The sequence below is a fragment of the Petaurus breviceps genome, unplaced genomic scaffold, assembly GCF_028583685.1.
Source record: "Petaurus breviceps papuanus isolate PSGF00001 unplaced genomic scaffold, PetGlider_PUasm1.0 90650, whole genome shotgun sequence".
In the NCBI taxonomy this organism is placed as follows: domain Eukaryota; kingdom Metazoa; phylum Chordata; class Mammalia; order Diprotodontia; family Petauridae; genus Petaurus; species Petaurus breviceps.
Window position 1 is genome coordinate 6,210,983 of NW_027187299.1, and position 20,274 is coordinate 6,231,256.

At 39.2% G+C, this 20,274-nt stretch overlaps 2 long non-coding RNA genes across 4 annotated transcripts in view; one reads left to right on the forward strand and one right to left on the reverse strand.

Moving 5' to 3' along the window:
* LOC138143640 (uncharacterized) overlaps positions 1-20,274 on the reverse strand; it is a 288,388-nt gene that overhangs the window by 176,745 nt on the left and 91,369 nt on the right. The window lies entirely within an intron of this gene.
* LOC138143591 (uncharacterized) overlaps positions 8,193-20,274 on the forward strand; it is a 45,751-nt gene continuing 33,669 nt past the window's right edge. Inside the window, exon 1 of the long non-coding RNA XR_011163738.1 lies at positions 8,193-8,460. This is a non-coding gene — a long non-coding RNA (uncharacterized lncRNA). The remainder of the gene's footprint in view (positions 8,461-20,274) is intronic.

Here is a 20,274-nt window from a genome sequence, read left to right on the forward strand (position 1 = left end):
ACAGTTTAAGAAGCGCTGAAAAACAACCCTTTGAGATAAATGGTGTTATCCCCATTTTGCAGATGAGGAAAATGGAATTGAGAGTGGTTAGGTGACTTGCCCAGAGTCACACCATTACTGGGTGTCTTGAAGCAGGATTTAAATTCATATTTTACTCTCACCAAGTCCAGCTCTCTCTCCACGATGTCACCTAGACGCATCCTGGCAAGTGTGTTGTTGTTTGTCCTTTGTGTTCAAAGAGGACCAAAATGATGTCTCGATGTTAGGGTCAATGTACAATGTGTCCAGCTGTGATTGATCAATAGGAACCCAAAAGGCTCTACTATGGGTGGCGCACAATTAGTCCTTATGATCATTTGGGAGGGAGATGTACAAATTCAGAAACAACTCATATTTCTTTTGAGCTACTGCAATTTTGCTTTACTCGTAGAGCACATGGTGTTCTTTGGTGTGGGAATGCCATGCTGGCAGTCCTGTGCCTGTGTCTCCCATGTCTAACAATTGAAGTTCTTGAGAGAGACCCTGAAAGTATCCCTGTATTGCTTCTTCTGACCACCATGTAAGTACCTGCCTTGTGTGAGTTCTCCATAATGTAGTCTTCCCCCAACTTAATAGTATTTTATTTTTTCCAATTACATGTAAAGATAGTTTTCAGCATTCACTTTTATAATATTTTGAGCTCCAATTTTTTTCTCTCCCTCCCACCCCTTCCCTCTCCCCAAGAGAGCATGCAATCTGCTATAGGTAATATATGTACAATCATATTAAACATATTTCCACATTAGTCATGCTGTGAAAGAAGAATAGGAACAACAAGGAAAACCATAAGAAAGAAAGGAAAAGAGAAAATAGTATGCTTCAATCTGCATTTAGATTCTATAGCTCTTTTTCTGGATGCGTATAGCATTTCCATCATGAGTCTTTTGGAATTGTCTTAGATCATTGGATTGCTGAGAAGAGCTAAGTCTATCAAAGTTGGTCATAACACAATGTTGCTGTTACTGTGTACAATGTTCTCCTGATTCTGCTCACTTCACTCAGCATCAGTTCATACTGTAAGTCACAAAGTAGTCTTTTAAGGCAAATAAATGTACATTTGGCATTTGAACAAAATGGACAGCCTATTGGAATTGTTCCCTCTGCAGTAGAGTTTGAATGCTTAGCAGTTCAGCTTAAGAAAGGACCTCAGTGTCCAATACCTTATTTTGCCAGATGATCTTCAGAATCTTTATAAGACAGTTCAAAGGAAAAGAGTTCAATTTTCTGGCATAGTGCTGGTAGACTGTCCAAGTTTCACAGGCATATAACAATGGGGTCAGCACAATGGCCCTGAAGATCTTCAGTGTGGTAGTCAGTCAAATACCTCTTCTCTCCCACACATTCTTTCAGAGTCTCCCAAATGCTGACCTGGTTCTGCCAATGCATGCATCAACCTCGTCATCTATGTGTACATTTCTGAAAAGTATTCTGACAAGGTAAGTGAATTTATCCATAGCTTTCAAAATTTCTCCATTTACTATAACTGATGGTTCCACATATGGATGGTGTGGTGTTGGCTGGTAGAGAACCCTAGTTTTCTTGGTGTTGTCACATCAAAATTAGCTCAAGGGGCAGAGGATCAATACATACTTTGTTGCATCTCAGTCTTAGAGTCTGCAATGAGTGCACAGTCATCTGGGAACAAAAAGCCACAGGCTCCACTTTAGTCTGGGCTTGTAATCTTTTCAAGTTAAATAATTTATTGTCAATTCAATAGCTGACTTTGCTGTTTTGTTGAAGGTGTCCAACAACATCACTGAAAACGTCATGCTAAGAAGCTTGGGAGCAAGCACACAGCCCTACTTTTTTCTATTGGTGCAGTGACTGGGAAAGCGCAGGAGCATTGTCCATTACCCAGAAACTATGCAAGCATCATGAAACTGACATAAATACTGATGAACTTCTCCAGGCACCCAAATTTTGCCATGATCTTCCACAGGCCCTCATGACTGACAGTATCAAAGGCCTTGGTTAGCTTGAAGAAAGTTCCGTACAGACCTCTGTTCTGCTCCTGGCATTTCTTCTGAAGTCCTTGGGCAGCAAACACAGTGTCAATCACTCCTCAGCCTTTTCTGAAGCCATGTTTACTCTCCAGTAGATGAACACCTTCCAGGCAAAGGATTAGCTGATTAAAGAGAATTCTAGCAAGAATCTTGCCAGCAATAACTATGAGAAACCCGTCTGTAGTTGTCACAGGACAACCTATTTCCTTTTCATTTCCATAGATGGACAATAGAAGCAGCCTTGATCTCCTGAGGGATAACCTCTTGCCATATAACCCAGAAGATTTTAGTCATCTTTTATATGAGTAGTGACTTCCTGCCTTGTAGATCTCAGCTGGAATGGAATTAGCACCAGGTACTTTGTCACATGAGAGAAGCCTAATGGCATCCAAAACCTCTTCTACAGTTGGAAATACTGCTAGAGAGGGACTGACTTCAATCTGAGGTAAAAGGTCAATGACTTCAGAATTGGTTGATGATGGTCTGTTGAGAACACTATGAAAATGTTCAACGCATCTCTCCAGAATCATGTTCTTATCACTAATCAATGTGGCTCCATCAGTGCTGAATAGCTGAGATGCAGCAAAGGTCATTGGCCCATAAATAACCTTCAGGGCATCATAAAAGTATTTTGGATTGTTATCAGCATAAAACTGAATTTCTTCTGCCTTCTTATTGAGTCAAGAATCCTGCATCTCTCTAAGCTTTGTTTGCACTTTACTTTTGATAGAGTTAAATGCTGCTTTTAGAGATTGATGAATTGTCCTGTTGGTAGACCCTTCAGAGTTCTTGTTTTTTTGCTTAGTTGCTTCTGAATTTACCTATCACTTTCATCAAACCGATCCTGATGTTTGTGAGTATAAATGAATAAATGTGATGCTCTATACAAATCTCTGAAAGTTGCCTACTCCTTTTCCTTCTGCATTGTTACCAATATTGTATTGGCTGAACTTTCCCTCCAAGTCATTAACAAACTGTTGACACATGGGTACTCTATCTCTTGGCAATTAGTCTTCTAATAGTTGTCACAACCTGGGGCTACTGCTTTTGTTAAATATGCAGGTTTAGCTTGGAAAGGATAAGTCTGATCAGTCCAGCACTTTGTGCCACACATCCTTGCCATCACTCTCATATCCTGGCTCTTCTCCTTACAATGACTTAGTCTATTAAATGCTAATGTTTGTTGCTAGGGTGCATCAATGAAGTTTTGTTGCATTTAGGTAGATGGAAGACAGTGTTGGTGAAGAGAAGGTCATGAGATGCACAATCAATAGTAAATGAATCAATGATAATTTGAAAACAATCAATGGTAAATGACTGTTGCTGTTACTGATTCTGACTGCATTTCCCAACAACTCCCTTCCATGTGTGATAGTTGGTGCCTACTTTGGCATTATAATCATCCAGAATTACAAGCTAAGCTCGTCTTCTTTTGGCTCATTAATGATGAGGGTCTCCAGGTCTTCATAAAGTTTTTCTTTGACCTCATCAGGGTTTACCATGGTTTATCATGTTCTGATGATGGTGGTGTAGTGCTTTCCTGCAAGTGGTAACTGCATCATCACAAGCCTGTCATTCACTCCTTTTAGAAGGCATATGAGCTTACTGACTAGATTAGATATGAATGCAAAATTAACACCAGCTTTACAGCACTCTCCATCACTGTAGCCATTACAGAAAAATGTGTACCCAGTTCCAGCTTTGGTAAGCTGGCCTTCATTTGCAGCCTTGTTTCACTCATGGCTATTATTTGGGTGTGATACATGCTGAGTTCTCTCACGAGATTTGTTTATCTTTCAGATCTACTAGATTTCTTGTTGTCCCTAAGTGTGCACATATTCCACATGCCAATGGTGAGTGGAATCATCTCCATAAAAGTTTTTAGACATGTTTTGTGTTTCAGTTACAAGGTGGGATCCCATCTGCCATGATTAATAGGCCAAGGTTAGGTGAAACAGACATTTTTAAGGCATTTTTTTCTAGCCCCATCCTCACTCCAAAAGGTGAGCAGTGTAGTCTTTAAAAATATTTAAAGGGGCAGCTAGGTGGTATAGTGAATAGAGCACCAGCCCTGGAGTCAGGAGGACCTGCGTTCAAATCTGGCCTCAGACACTTGACACTTATTGGCTATGTGACCTTGGGCAAGTCGCTTAACCCCAATTGCCTTGCCTTTCCCCCTCCGAAAAAAAAAAAGGACACTTAAGGGGCTGTTCAATCTCACTGTTGCTTAAGTCCAGTGAGAAGATGACCCTATGGCCTGGGCCATCTTTGTGCACAGTTGTGACTACAGCTCCCAGTGTATCCATACCTGCTGCTTCATCACTAGCCCAGCACCACAGGACTTTGAGGTAGGTAAAATAGTAACATAGTAAAATAATAAATAATAAAATAGTTGAATACTAAAATTAGAATAGTAAAATAATAAAAGAGTAAAATGGTAGGGTGATGCCTTTTGAAGAATATAAATTGGATTTAAGTGAAGCATAGTTACACAAAGTTGTCAGCCTCTGTCTTTCTACTAGAGTCATCAGGGTCTAGTGATAAGACAAAAGTCAAGATAACCGGCAATGGCTCTAGATACAATCTATGACCTTGACATTTTTGGTGTCTGACCAAGCTCTAAGTGTTCCACGGTCCCTGCTTCTGCTGTCTTCATGTCCCATTGAAACAAAATGTTCACATCTGCCTATGCTGCTTGGGAAGTCTCTACATTCTTGGTATAAACACCCCCCCCCCCCCTAAATCACCAATGGGTCTGAGGTCTGTTGGTTACCTACAACCTGGCTTAGCCTGTCTGCTGAGGTAGTTTACTGGACTGTGGCCACTGCATATGCTACAGCTTCTTGGAGAAGGTGAAATCTGGGAAGCATATGATCACCAAAGGTGCATGAGCAGCCCTGAATAGGACTTAGAAAGCCTTACACCAGAGTTACTGGTCCTCTCTTCAACACCACATACACCAAGACCATTAACCATTGTTTAGAAACTTGACTATCACAAGCATCACAAGAGCCTGGTGAGGGTTTCATTACATGTATGGCAGATCAGTAATTTTCCTTTTAGAGGGCACTTTGTATGATCCTCTTGCATGAACCCAATTTAGGAATGTTAATGGCCTAACAAAAAAAAAATACCACCAGTAAGGTTCCATGAGTATATGTTATGGAAATTAAAGAAAGAATTTTTCCATAGTAATTACATCCATAACATATAGATCGAAAGCATTTTTCAAAAGGCAGACACTCAATAATTTTTGTGTCCAGGGAAAAGAGCATGAGGGAATAAGTGTTTTCAAGTTAAGTTTTTTCCCAATTATAGAAAATCTAGTTTTTCCTCTATCCCATTCCCCTCCCCTTACTGAAAAAGAAAGAAAAATGAAGCTCTTAAAAGAAATATGTATAGTCAAGCATAACAAATCCCTATACTGGCCATGTTCCTGAATTAACTTTTAAAGACAAATTTAAATTAGAGGGAAACCCTGGGATACCACTCTCTGGATGGAAGCAGGGGAAGTGTGAGACATAGTCCCCAGTACACTGATAATTCGGGGCCAGGTGGGGAAGAACTCACCTGGAATGTAGCTGATAACACGGAGGGATGAGGATAGTAGGTAATGTAACAGCTTCCTATTTCAACTAATTACTCTTGCTTCCTTGGAATTAAGCTCAATTGTTTCCATACGGTGGAAGGATTAAAATTGTTGCCAGAACATTCTGAATTTTGATTCCCTGGGGCCAAGCTCCAGTAGTCTTATCCTACTCTTGTCAATAGGCTCAGCAGAAAAGAGGAAGAATGATATTTGGTATCACTTTAGGCTCAGATTCCTGATCAGACTTGAAAGAGTCACAGGTATTCTCCTTGGAGATCTGAAGGTTCAGAGGGTACCTTCTTCAAGAAGTTCTACCTTGAGTAAGGTCATTCAAAATCCATTGAAAGGAATATCAAGTCACTTGAGTTCCATTCTCTACATTCCTTCCTTTGACCAAATCCCCATTTCTGTTTGATTTCTCATTGAGAAATTGTTCATGATAACCTCAGTGATAATCCTGTCCTTGTGAGAGGCTATTCCTCAAGTTCTCTTCTGAGACCAGCATGCACTTTGAACATAGATACCAGTCCCTTTGACTGAAGAAACAAACATCATGAACTCGGGGCAAATTACTGAAAAGTTATTTTTCTGCTCTCCTGCCTTATTGAGATTCTTGGCTTTTCTTTCAAACTGCTTGCATGTTTACAACTCATCTGGTTAACATTTTTTTTACTTCTATCACATCTTTACACATTTATGTCTTTTATCACCTCTTTACAACCTGAAAGCCATGCCCAACTTCCTTTCCTTCCTCTTACTAATCTCTTATTTTGCTTTGGCCGTTTGTTTTACTTACCTTTTATTACTTATATTGCCTTATCAACTAGCTTGTCCTTCTCTTCAGTTCCTTTCTCCTCAAGCCTTCCCCTTCTTAAATTTAAACATTTTTTCTTCCAGAACTGAAGTTTAAGGTAATTCCCCACATTTCTTCTTCCCCAATTCAATATTGTGCCTTCCTCACAAATCCAAATCCATCCCAGGTGTCTAACAATGTCCTCCTTATTATTCAACGTGAGTCTTCCTCCATTGCCTTTTGCCACACAATTTTCTCCTTTGGAAGCAGAGATCTAGAAAAATTTTACTCAGGTTAAAAATAAAAATCCCCACTCAGCATTAGACAGAAAATTACCTGATAAATATCTGGAAGTTTTTTAATAGATTGAAAACTCAGCATAAATCAACTAAGTGATATGGAAGCCAAGGAAGCTATTGCTAACTCTGATTGTTTTAAGAGAGGTATAGTTTCTGGGAATCAGGGAGGTCAATACTCTTCCCTAGTCAGAACACAGCTAAAATATTTTGTTCAGTTCTAAGGATCATATTTTACACAGTACATTGGGAAGTTGGATATGTTCCTACAATGGGGAAATCAGCAATGGTAAAAGGTCCAGAGTTCTTTCCGTAGGGAGATTGCTTGAAGGAATTAAAAATGTTTAGCCAGGAAAACAGAAGACAGTGGGAACATGTGATAGCCATCTGTGAGTATTTGAAGGGCCATCCCATGGAAGAGGTTCCATATTTTTTTTCTGCTGATACAAAAGAGCAGAAAGTTACAAAGAGAAAAATATAACTTTGAGGTCAGGAAAAAAAAAATTGTAATGGTCAGAGCTATTCAGAAGTGAAATGGGTTAGCTGTGGAGGTCATAACATAACAACAACAACGACAACTACCAAAATTTGTATACTGCTTATTCTGTGCCAGGCACTGTCCTAAGTGCTTTACAAATATCTTGTTTGATTCTCACAACAACCCTGAGAGGTGGGTGTTATTATCCTCATTTTAAACATAAGGAAACAGAGGCAAGCAGAAGTAAAGTGAATTGCTGAGTCCCACAGCTAGGGAGTGTCTGACACTGGATTTGGATTCAGGTCTTCCTGACTCCAGGCCCATGCTTTGTCTACACTGCACCACCTATCTGGCCAGGTAGCTTCTCCCTCACTATAATACAAGGCTCCAACAAAAGTAGTATAAGCACTTGTTTGCACTATTGTAAAGGAAATTCTTTTTCAGGTAGAGGTTTGGGAGCAGCCTGATGCTCTGAAAAGAGTGCTAGATTTGGAGTTAAAGTTCAGAGGTTTGATTTCTGATTCTTCTTTTTACTATGCATATGGACTTAGACAGGCTATCTACCCACTTGAGCCTTCACTGCCGGAGGGAGTCCAAAACCGGAAGGCTGGACTTTACCTCCAATGTTTATGACAACTGTAATTCTATGATCCTGTGACTAGATAGCCACTGAGGTCTCCTCTATCTCTGAAATTGTGATTATATGTTGTATATAATCTTGTTGGCACAGGGGATAGAGTGCCAGGTCTGGAGTCGGGAAGACTCATCTTCCTGAATTTAAATGCAACCCCAGAACTTGCTAGCTGTGTGACCCTGGGCAAGCCATTTAACCCTGTCTGCCTCAATTTCTTCATCTGTAAAATGAGCTGGAGAAGGAAATGGCAAGCCACTCCAGTACCTCTGCCAAGAAAATCCCAAATAGGGTAATTGAAGAGTTGGACGCAACTGAAAAACAAGTGAACAACAATAACAAATCATCCTGTTGGATGGTGTCCCAAAAAAGAAAGCTCTATGCGGCAGTAGCTATTGTGCATATGGAGGGAAATGTGGGAAGAACGTTGAGCATGGCACTGTGTACCTGAGTGAGAAACTGACTTAAGTTGGTTCCGAATATTCTTCAGGAAAGGAGCAGGGCGAAAAGAACACTGGGGCAGCAGAGGTGAGGGAGACTTTGGAATAGTGGACAAGCATAAGAAGTGGGACCCGTGTTGTTCCTGGACTTGGCTACAATTCTAAAGACGGCTAAGAATGGATCTCCAGTGGTAAGATCATTCCCTCCTTGGTTGAGCTGAGTTCTTATTTCACTCCCAAAGAGTTCATTCATTCTTCTCTATTCTTTGGTCTATCCTAAATCGACGACCCCCCTCCCAAGCATATATTTACTAAGAAAACCATAAATTAACATTATCTATGTTGTATTTTTTAATTTGTTTTTGTTAAACATTTCCCAATTACATTTTAATTTGACTCTGAACTAAGGAGTTTTGTCAAGGCTGTGAGTTTATCTCCTTTGTTCTAAATTATAAATATAATTTCTTCAATTTTTATTTACTGTTTTCCTTGGTCAAATGGGTTTATTTGCTACTTGTGATGACTTTTTGTGCACCTGGTATTTAGCAGGAAGGGGCTAAGTTTGTGAGTATAAGCCATAGGAGTGACCAGGGACATAGATTTTATTCTGAACCTATCATACCTTAGGTTAGAAATGACTGAAGGGTGACAGATTGATGAAATTCTAGCCCACTATATCTCTTGAAGAATGGAAGAAATATTCCCTAGCACCTTCTGTCCTAGAGCTTGCCTACCCCTTCCAGCTATTGTATTGGTGGTACAAGCATGGTCCCTAGATATTCTTTTGCTCTCCTTAGAGACAAGTAAGATCTTAGATCACATCTCTCCATCCCACCCATGAGCCATTTCTTTATGTATTAGCCCAACAAGCCTTACATAGGTAAATACAAACCATGCTGAGATGGCATACTCTCATTTTATGTATACCATCTGTTACAGATGGATGATCTCTGTTTTTACTTATTACCTAATTTAAAGTGGAGTTATTATTAAATACCATGCATTATTTATCAGCTTATCTGATGTTTACCAATGAAATTAATTAAGACTCTAAGGCAGTTGTAACTAGGAATTCTTGAGCCTCAGTCAAATTCAGTGGGGTAGGGGAGAAAGAGAATAGAGGCAATACTTCAGGAACCCAAAGGAATACAATGAACCACAAATGCTATTTCACCAGGAGAAAGGGGATGGTCCACTCTTTGGCCTGTACCCCTATGAAAAATGTGACAGGAGAGCTCTAGGATAGGGGGACCACAACAAAAGAACTTTGGTGGTGGCATAAGGTAAGACGGGAGGATGGTGTTCATCATGAAAAAAAAGTTCTTCTCCCTCTCTAACTCCCTCTCTGAAAAGAAATATGTTCCCAGATGTTGATGCCCTAGGGAAAAGTCCTAGTTGCCCCCAAATAGTTACAGTTCCAGGGAAAACTATGAAAGTGACCAATTTTAAAATTATATATTGATGCTTTATCATCGCTGTTACTATTTGATGTGGTATCATGGATTTGCATATCAAAGCTTTAGGCTTAGGTATCCACAAGGGCATGCTGATAAATGTTTAACAGTTAGTACTAGGGGAGTGGGGTGGGGGGGAGAGAGGGAGGAGGGAAATCTACACAGGGCACACTTTTAAGTTTACTCTGCATTTTTGCCATTTTCTCCATCACTTTCATAAGTCTAGATGATCCACAAAACAATAAATGAAACCCTCATTTGTAGCATTTGCTTGATTTCTGATATCTAAATGCTCACGTGGAAAATTTAATAAATTAGTGCCTGGAAAAGTTATATAAAAGATACACTTAAAAATTTAAATATTCCATCAAAGAAATAAAGGGAGGGAAGTTCAATGCAGTGAGCCAGACTCTAGTCTTCTTTTAGAAGTTACATTTCTGGGATTTGCTCAGAAGGATCCTAGGAGCTATGAGCTTTCTAGAAGTTTCTCTGAAGCTACCACGTACCCCTTAAGCTGTGCTCTGTACTAGTGAGGGATCTCCCAGCCACGGCCATGAAGACCACTCAGTTCTTCAGTCTCTTCTACTATATTTACTGGCATAGAGTAGTTTTTGGCTTGTTTTTTTGTTTTTGCCTCTCCATGGAAATAGTGTCCTAGAGTGCTCCAAAGGCCTCCCACCAGAAAAGAATGGATTTCATGGATTGTAGATGCCAAACCCACAAACTAGTGAGTCACATTCTCCCCTTAGCTACACACCTGCCAATCCCTCCAGCACTGACTAGAGATCCATGCTTATATCTATGGGTGCAATTTGGCCCACTGTGCCTAGGTTATAAGGCAGGTTCTGTTATGCAAATTCATTTAAAAGTTCAGCCTCCATCATAATCCACTTAGGGCAAGGAACTAGGTGATCCAGAACACGTGACATAAAATCCAGTCTAGCTATTTGCTAAATGGACCCCAGATTTGTTGGAGCTGGTACTCCATTTTTATCTAGTACAGTCACGCTGCATTTTGCCTGAAAATTTCCTTACAAGAAATTTCCTGGCTTTCTAGATCTAGTCTTTAATTCTTCCTGCTCTTTGAGACCAAAATACAAATGAAGCAGCAGAACTTTTCTAAGTGTGTTCTGTTCCTGGAGGTAAAAAGCAAAACCCTAACCTGAAATACCCTCACATCCAAAGCTATGTTTCTTCCTCACACATGAGGTCTTTTAGCATGAATGACCATATACACAGAGAAAGTTTATGAAAAGCCAGTGCCCTTCTTATTCAGTCAGGAATTTGTCCCTTCATTAATTGCTACTGTCATTCCACATTATTAAAGACCTAACAACTTATTAGAGCAGTTTTCAAAGAAACAAATGCTGATGGTGATAATCGTGGTCATCAATATTTTACTATAATTGTTTGATGTGTGCTTTCTTAGCTTTTGGTATTCCAATAGAATTATGATATCCCATGGTCGATACTCTTTCCACCAGAGTAGATCACAACTCTTCCATACTTTGTCATTCTGGATAATTCTTGTCACTAGTTTTCTGTAAATCCTCCAAAGAATATATATTATACCAGAGCACAAGAGTGTAAGGGCAACTAGGTGGTACAGTGAATAGAATGCCTGGCCTGAAGTCAGGAAGATTCTTCTTCCTGAGTTCAAATCCAGCCTCAGCTACTTACTAGCTATGTGACCTTGGGCAAGTCACTTAACCCTGTTTGCCTCAGTTTCTGCATCTGTAAAATAAGTTGGAGAAGGAAATGGCAAACCACTCCAGAATCTTTGCTAAGAAAACCCCAAATAGGGGCGACTAGGTGGTGCAGTGAGTAAAGCGCTGTCCCCAGAGTCAGGCAGACCCGAGTTCCAGCCTCAGACACTTAACATACACACACACACAAGCACACACAAAACCTAGCTGTGTAACTTTGGGCAACTTACTTAACCCCAGTTGCCCTCCAAAAGGCAAAGAAAAAAAAGAAATATAAGAAAACCCCAAATAGGGTCACAAAGAGTTGGACACAGCTGAACAGTAACAACCAGAGCACAGCTCAGGATATCTGTAATTCCTACACTTTTGCTGCATCATGCCGCTCACCTCTTTTTCCAAATACAAACACATACACACACACACACACACACATATACAAAATAAAAATATATACAATATACATGTATACATCTATGCATAGATTTATATGTACATACATACATATTTATATACATACATGTTTTTTCGTGTGTGTATGTGTGTATTTGGTGATGACTTCATTCTATTCCTTAGGTTTGCATTATTGTTGGTGAGATACTGGAGTCCACGTATACCCACCAGGCATTTTGTATTTTGCTTTGGATTTCATACAATTTTGGTTCTTCTGAGATCATGGTGTTTCATAATTCACAGCCATATAACATCATTGGGAGAATTTTTATGCCAAAAAAAATGTACTGTTACAGCAGTAAGCCACTTGGTATTATTTAAAGAACCACACAATTTTAAAAACTATCCAGTCAAATTTCCTCCTCCTGTTTTCAGTTCTAAGCCCAGCTTATTGTCCAACTGTTTTACTTGCTTAAAATGCTGAAGGGATAACTGAATAGGCTGCCCAAATTACAGAATGCCAAAATCTGAGCAATGTGTATTTTTCATCCACTTTATTTTTCAGATGTGAATGACAAAGCCAATTGCTTTTTGAGTGGCTATGGATCTCAGCAGACTGAATTATTTCAGAATTCATTGCAATCAGCAGAATGTCACCCATGAGTAGGAATAACTGGAAATCTTTACCATCTATGGGGAAATCCTCCTTTTATTTGGACTCTGTAAGGGCACCCTCTGACCCTAAGAATTACCTTTAAGTGGGCATTTAGGGTCCACTTAATGTTGTTATTCATTAGATCTTTGAACAATTAGTTCTATAATTGCAAGCTGTTACCAGAACATTGAACAGTTATCTCTATAGTTGTAATTATCATAGAATCTTGTACAACTTTAATATTTGTATAATAATAGCATTTATATATTGCTTTTAAGTTTGCAAAATACACTACATATGTTTTCTCAGCTGATCCTCACAACAACCTTGTGATATAGGTGATTTTTTTTATCCCCACTTTACAGTTAAAGAAATGAAGGCGGGCAGAGGTTATAGGTGACTTGCCCAGGGTCACACAGCTAGTAAGTGTCTGAGGCAGGATTTGACCTCAGATCTTCCAGATTCCAAGTCCAGTATTCTAGTCATTCCCTCACTGTCTCTAGGTAAGGGGTGTTGTATGTGTGGAGATATCTTTTTATTTTTTCTACAACTTCTATTTCTCTGTTGCTATTATTTATTACTCTTTACTCAGGACCTATAGCTTCTGACTATTAGAGGTACCACAATAGAAAAGGATGTTCTCAGAAGGTGCTTTCAAGAGTGCATCTTTGCTTGTCCTTGTAATTACAAGAAAGTCCTCTTGGTATTCTTCATGCCCAAGCCATGAGCAACACAGTCCAGTATGAAAAGATCCATTCTTCCCAAACAAAGTAAGTGGAAACACATCAACACTTACAAAGGGAAAGACATCCAGAACACCTTTCAGTGTGACTTTGTCTGTCTCCTCCAAGCTCTCTAAAGTCTAAAAGTTCGATGTGAGAGGAGGTACTTTCCAAATCCTGGGCTAGCATCCCTGCTTGTCTTTGCTCATCAAAGATGATGCTTGCAAGCATCCCCAGAATCAAAAAGAAGCTGAAGGCTGCAGTCACTGCCTTTCCACCTCCACAACAGAGCTGCACTGCCTTTCTTGCTGAACTGGCTAACAATTAGAAACTTGGGAGGCAAACCCAGTTTCTCCCCCCTCCATCCTACAGATAAGGAAACAGAAACCCAGAGGAGTTAAATGATGTGGCTAAAGTCACATTACAAATATGTAACAGATTTAAGATTAGGAATCACGTCCTCTGATTCAGGGTTATTGAATCTCTGTTTTGTTATTGTTTAATAGTCTGCATGTATGTGAGTCAAATAAGGACCTAAGTGTAAGTAATAGCCAAGATGAGGGATCATTATGCTTCTATTCCCCTTGTGTTCCCAAATTAAAACATTCCCCCCCCCTTAAAATTTCTGCCTTTATTAGAGCCCTAAAACAAAGGGGGGAAAAGTTTTGGTGGTTTTGTTTTTTAAGGGATGTCTTTATTTAGAATCCTTGCATTTCACACCATGAAGTTGGACTTGGCCAATACTCTTTTCTGTGCCAAGGTCTCTAATCGAAGCAGAAGCCCTTATTTAAACAAACAAACAATAAACTTTGGTAACAAAACACAATCTCGAATTTATTCATTGTTCTTTCCTTATCTTGAGCGTTAACCAGAGTTCTAATGGAATAGTCAGTGAATGGTAACTATGGCTTCCGCTATTAGTCTTTCTTTAAAAGGGGTCATTATACTTCCAAAGCAAAGACTTAAAAAAAAAAACCCTTCATTTATATGTAAATATACATCAAAGCCAACTGTGATTTAACCAAGATGCTTTCTCCTTTGCTCTCTGGCTTAGTCCCCTCATTCCCCCACCCACAAGGAAGTCAAGACACAGTATTTTTTGACCTCACAGCTGATTCATTTGACACTGAGCAGGCAAGGGGTGGGGGTGGGGGGATTGACTGAAGGATTAGATAAAGGAAACCAGCTGTGACCTGGCACAGACTTTTTTCAAAGCACAAAAAGGGACTTGGAATCAACACACTACTATGGAATAAACACTGATGGGAAAATCTGACTTGCATTCTGGTTCCAGCTCTGCCACTTGCTGTGTGACCTGGGGCAAATCAAATCAACTCTCTGGGCCCAGGTTTCCTCCTCTGTAAAATAACAACAATCGCTAGCATTTATATCTTTAACTTGTTAAGATTTGCAAAGCCTTTACACATATTAATACTCATTTGACTGATCCCATGAAGCAACCTGTGAGCTAGGTGTGATTATTAACCCCATTTCACAGGTGAAGAAACTGAATCAGAGGAATATTAACTATTTTATGTACCTAGTTACTGTCTTAGGCAAGATTTGAACTAAGGTCTTCCTGACTTCAGGTTTAATGCTCTAATCACTGGACTACTTAGCTGTACTGCAATGGGGAGATTCTATTAGATGATTCTTTTCTTTTTTTTTTTTTGAGGGGGGAAGGCAACATAATTAGGGGTAAGTGACTTGCCCAAAGTCACACAGCTAGTTAAGCATCAAGTGTCTGAGGTCGGATTTGAACTCAGATTCTCCTGACTCCAGGGCCAGTGCTCTATTCATTATGCCACCTACCTGTCCCTATTAGATGATTCTTAAGATGCCTTGGAATTTTACTATTCCATTATCTTACAAATCAGTCTGCTTCAAGAAATGGTCAAAAACATTAATAAGGTGCAATTAACCTGACATGAATTTTTATTTTAATTTACCATACAGAATATAAGAACAAAGACTTGGGTTCTTAACCTGGTTTCCACAAACTTTTTTTTTAATTATGACAATTGTATTTCAATATAATTGGTTTCCTTCGTAATCATTTATGCATTTTATCTTTTTAAGATATATTTTTATTTAATTTACTAAATACTTCCTAATTATACTAAAATTTCAACATTCGTTCTTTAAAATTTTGAGTTCCAAAGTATCTTCCTTCCTAGTGCCCTTCCCCCACCACTTGAGAAGGAAAGCAATGCCATCTCAATTATACATGTGAAATCATTTATACATTTTATTTTATACACTTAAAAGCAACATTTTGGGAAGGGGTACATAATCTTCACCAGCCTGTTACATTCAACCATGACAGAAAAACAGTTAGGAAGCCTTATTCTACAACATCTTTCTAATTCATTCAATGACTATAAAATTCATTGGTCTAGGCCCTAGGGAAGAAGCAAAATTGAATAAAATTAAATTAAATAAGGTCTTGGCCCAGTGGATAGAAGACTGGGCCTAGAGTTAGGAAGACACAAGTTTAACTCTTATCTCAGATACTTACATATGTTGTGTGGCCCTGACAAGTCACTTGGCCTCTCTTCCTCAGTTTCCTAACTGTGATGATAATAGCACCTACCTCACAAAGTTATGAGGATCAAATGAGATAATATTTTTAAAAGCACTTGACACAGTGCCAGGCACATAGTAAATACTTAATAAATATTTGTTTCCTTCCTTTCTAGATACTAGAGTAAAGAACTCTAGTCTCTCCCCTCCAGAAACCACTTGAGTTGGCAGGACCTACCCCCTCAATTTTACTGATGAGAAAATTGAGACTAGGAAAGTTAAGTGACTTGTCCAAAGTCACAAGAAAAAATCATCAGGGCTAAGTTTCAAACCCAGTGTCATCCTATCTCTCTGACGTTGTCCGGAGTGAGAGGCAGCTTACAGCTAAGGGCTCCTATCCCTATTCAGGTACTCAGCAAAGCAAGTATCTTGGACTGTATGCACACAACAGCTTAATTAATCTTTAGCAAATTTATTTCTATGGCTCACATTTAGCTAGGGCTTCAGGGTTTGCAAAGTACTTTACCCATATTATCTCATTTAACTTCTGGGTCTTATTTGACTTCATTTTTCATGTCTTCCACGATTCCTCCAACTATTAGTACCCTCTCCCTCCTCAGTTTTCCTTGTCCTATCCTACACCAATAGAATATAAGATCCTTGAGGCCAGGGAATATTTTCTTTTTGTTTTTGTTTCTAGTGCCTAGAAGAGCATAAGGAACAAAGGTATCTGATACAAATTTGTTCAATTGAATTAAATGGAGGCAAAGCCAACTCCTTGTGTAATCTTTGGGGAAGTGAAGGAGGCTAGACACTATCTCCAACCTCAGTGACTCTTGGCAGAGTTAGATGGCCCCAAAGGAGAAGGAAATATTTATCCTGTGGAATCCCCTCCCAGCCACCTGGCTATAGAAGGAGGCTTTTTTTTTTCGTAGCCAGAAGGTTCTTTTGGGGTGTAGAAACAAAAGAATTCCACCCCTGATATCTAGTGATTCTAAGATTGAATATATTTACCCTGGTTCCTTTTGACCTCAAAGTCTAAGAGTTAGGCCTTGGTAGCCTGCAGCACATCCTGTTGGCCACAAAGGAGAAAGTTCACACTGACCTCTAGGAGAAATCTTATTTCCACAATCAAACTGCTCCAGCCACTCGGGCGAGATGCCCTTTTGTAGTTTCTGCCCAGTGTTTACACTTTATGCAGGATGTACCCCTTATTTCCAAAAGGCCCTTTGACTTCTTTGTCATCAGGTTTGGGGGCAGAGAGAAGAATGAGAAGCCTTAGTGACACTCACCAGTGAGCCCACCTCCCTAGATGGTGAGATTCAGAGGAGAAAATAGGGATCTTTAGGGAGGGTTCTTTCATTGATTGCCTGACCTATGGGCCCACAGGACTCTTTCTGCTAAACAGAGCCTTCTTTCTCTGAAAAATTTTTATTTATTTTATTTTCAGTGCAGTGCATATCCTTTTAGGCCTATGTTTGCCTGCTCCTAGTTAGGATGATAAATTTGCTGCCTAAGACAAAGTATAATTCCAGTCATGTATGTAGCCTGTAACTGCCCTCCTCCTTCCCTCTGCCTCCCCTCTTACACTCCATCTCACCCCTAATCATGGGCTTGAACTTTGGTTTCTGTTACTGGCACTTATTGCCGTCATGTGCCGGGTGCTGGCACTACCCAGAGTGTTTTAATACCCAGAGTATTCCACTTTGAGTAGTGGAACAGTCTAGGAGTTAGAGCCCAAATAGTTGGGTTCTAATTCCAGTCTTTATAATTAACCAGCTGTGTGACTTTGGGGAAGTTAGCTTCTCTGAGTATCAGTTTTCATATCTGTAAAATGAAGGGGGTTGGACTGGATGACTTTGAAGATCCTTCCCATCTCCAAAATCCTGTGAGTTCATCCTCCCTGCTCTCTAGTATTTGGTCTCAGAAATAAATAAACCCACAAAAAAAGCTACCTGCCCAAAGATGTTCTTAGCAGCCTCATTTGTATTTGCAAAGTACTGGAAATAGTGAAGATGTCCAACAATAGGGGAATGGTTTACATAAATTATGGTTCATTAATGTAATAGAATACTATAAGGCTCATAGGGAATAGAAAGGAATTTAGATGGACTTTTATCAAATAATGCCAAACATTGGAAGCAAAATCAGAAAAATGGAATAAATACTAACTACAACCATGTAAGAGGGAAAATGAATGACAATGAATAGAGAAATGGGAATGCTGTAGTACACTAAGAAGGTATGACCAAAAACCTGTGATATTTGAGCATTTGAATTAATTAATTGAAATGCAAAAACGTTACTAAGCAAGTTTATTTGGTTGCATTTAATGAATTAAAAAAATCAATTGCTGTTATTGTTCAGTATGTCCAATTCTTCCAGACCTCATTAGGTGTTTTCTTGGCAAAGATACAAGAGTGGTTTGCTATTTCCTTCTCCAGCTCATTTTACAGATGGGGAAATTAAGTCAAGTGACTTGCCCAGGGTCACACAGTTAGCAAATGTCTGAGGCTGAATTTTAACTCAGGTCTTCCTGACTCCCAAGCACAGCACTCTATCCATTGCACCACCTTAAGTGCTGGGGATACATACAAAGAAATGAGTTAGTTCCTGCTCTCAGGGAGTTCACATTCTAACAAGGAGAAACAACACATGAGAGAGGGTCTATATAGAGGAAAAGTACAATAATGTGTTTTTAATAAAATGCTCAACTTTAAAAAATGTTCATGTCCACAGTGCTCAGGGGAAAAGACTATAATCCAAGAAATCTTTGCTTATGTGAAAAGTCTGAAAAGATGAAAAATGTATGTTCTCCATTATGATGAAGAAAAAGGCAGTCTTGTTTAAAAAAAAATCTCTGTTACTTGAGGAGATTTCATTTGCCTTCCCTTCACTCTCATTTCCGATTTTCTCTGTGGGTCTGTGTCCTGAAAAGAGCCCCACTTTGCCAAGCACTTACTGAGGCCAGCCTGGTAAGGATGGAGACAGAGAAAGTCTCGTCTCAGGCCCCTTTTGGAGCTGCTTTCCGGGCTGTCTCAGATTTCCTTTCATTTTTTTTTAATGGTTTACATACCTCTCCCCATGTCTGTCTCTGATTTTTAGGCCATGACCCCAAGTTTGACATCAAACATTCCCCCAGCTCTCTTCCAAGGTCGAGGTGAGAGAGATATCTATTAAAAAGGTTCTTTCTTCTCCTACCTTTTTCTCTTTGGTCCTTCTTTCCTTTATTTATATCCTCTTTCCTTAAACATAAAATTCAATTAAACAAGTTGTCCAAAGGCCCTTCAATGGATTTCTCACCTCCTGAAGAAGGGATAACTCAGGTAGCATTTAGCTGAGTACTATCTTCAACCTCACAGAATCCTCCCATCCCTTCAAGACCCAGGTCAAATATTTCTTCTATGTAAGGTCTACCATTATCCAGACCCACACTCCCATCCCAATCCCACCCTGGTGAAATTATTTTGTCTTCATATACTTTTTGTATTTATATTTGTATGTCTATATACACACATCTATATGTGTGTATAAACTTCCCTCAATAGAATGTAAGCTCTCTCAGGGCAGAAAAGCTATTTTATTGTATTCTTTGCATAGTTCCTGGCACAAAGTAGGACCTTAATAAATGCTCCTTGAATGAATGATTGTGTTCTGTCCCACTTCTTTTCTATGCCCATGAATAGAATGCTTGTTTCAGATTGCTCTCCATTACTTAAGTATGAATGTTTTGGCCCCCATTTAGGGTTGCAAAATCAGGTACAACTAAAAGGAATTTAGTGATCAGAGCAGTAGATTAGAACCCATACTTTGGGTTCTGATATCTAACCATTCTACTTTGTACTTATTAGGTGAATAAATTTGAAAATCACTTTGCCTTTTGGTGCCTCGATGTTCCAAGTGTAAAATGTAGGAAATGATATATTTGTTACATTAGGATGTCACGAGGAGTTTGGAGAAGACTCTAACATAACTTTAGTTCTTTGGAAGACAAAGTTATTCTTCTTTCTCTATGAAGCTTACTAGATAAAGGGTAGGGACAGTGTAGGGAAGAAATTAAAAGGACTGAAAAATGTTAACTTATAGTGCATGAGAGAGATTCTGTAAGTTATTCCTTCAGATTTAAAAAAAAAATTGATGGAGGTTACCTAATCTAGCCTCTTTCCACCTTTCCAGTCTTCTTCATACCTTACTCCCCTCCATCATCTAGTGACAAGATTCCTTGCTATTCCTTGAACAGGACAGTTCATCTATAGGAAAACTACCACATTTAGACTCACTTAATCAGCTTGCTAAAAGAAAGTAGAAATTGAACTTAAATAAAATTGGGAAATGGTAAGACCTAACCAAATACATAGCAGAAGAAATCCATTCTTGAAGTAACAATTTTAATGGCATTCAGGGATTGATTTTAAAGTTAATTCATAAAAGTTCCCAAAGACACCCTCAAACTCCCTCAAAACAAATAAACAACTACCAAGAAGAAGGGAATATTTATCCTGTAAGCTCTACAAGGTGTTAAAAAGAATAGAGTGAAGAACTCCAGCATGTTGAG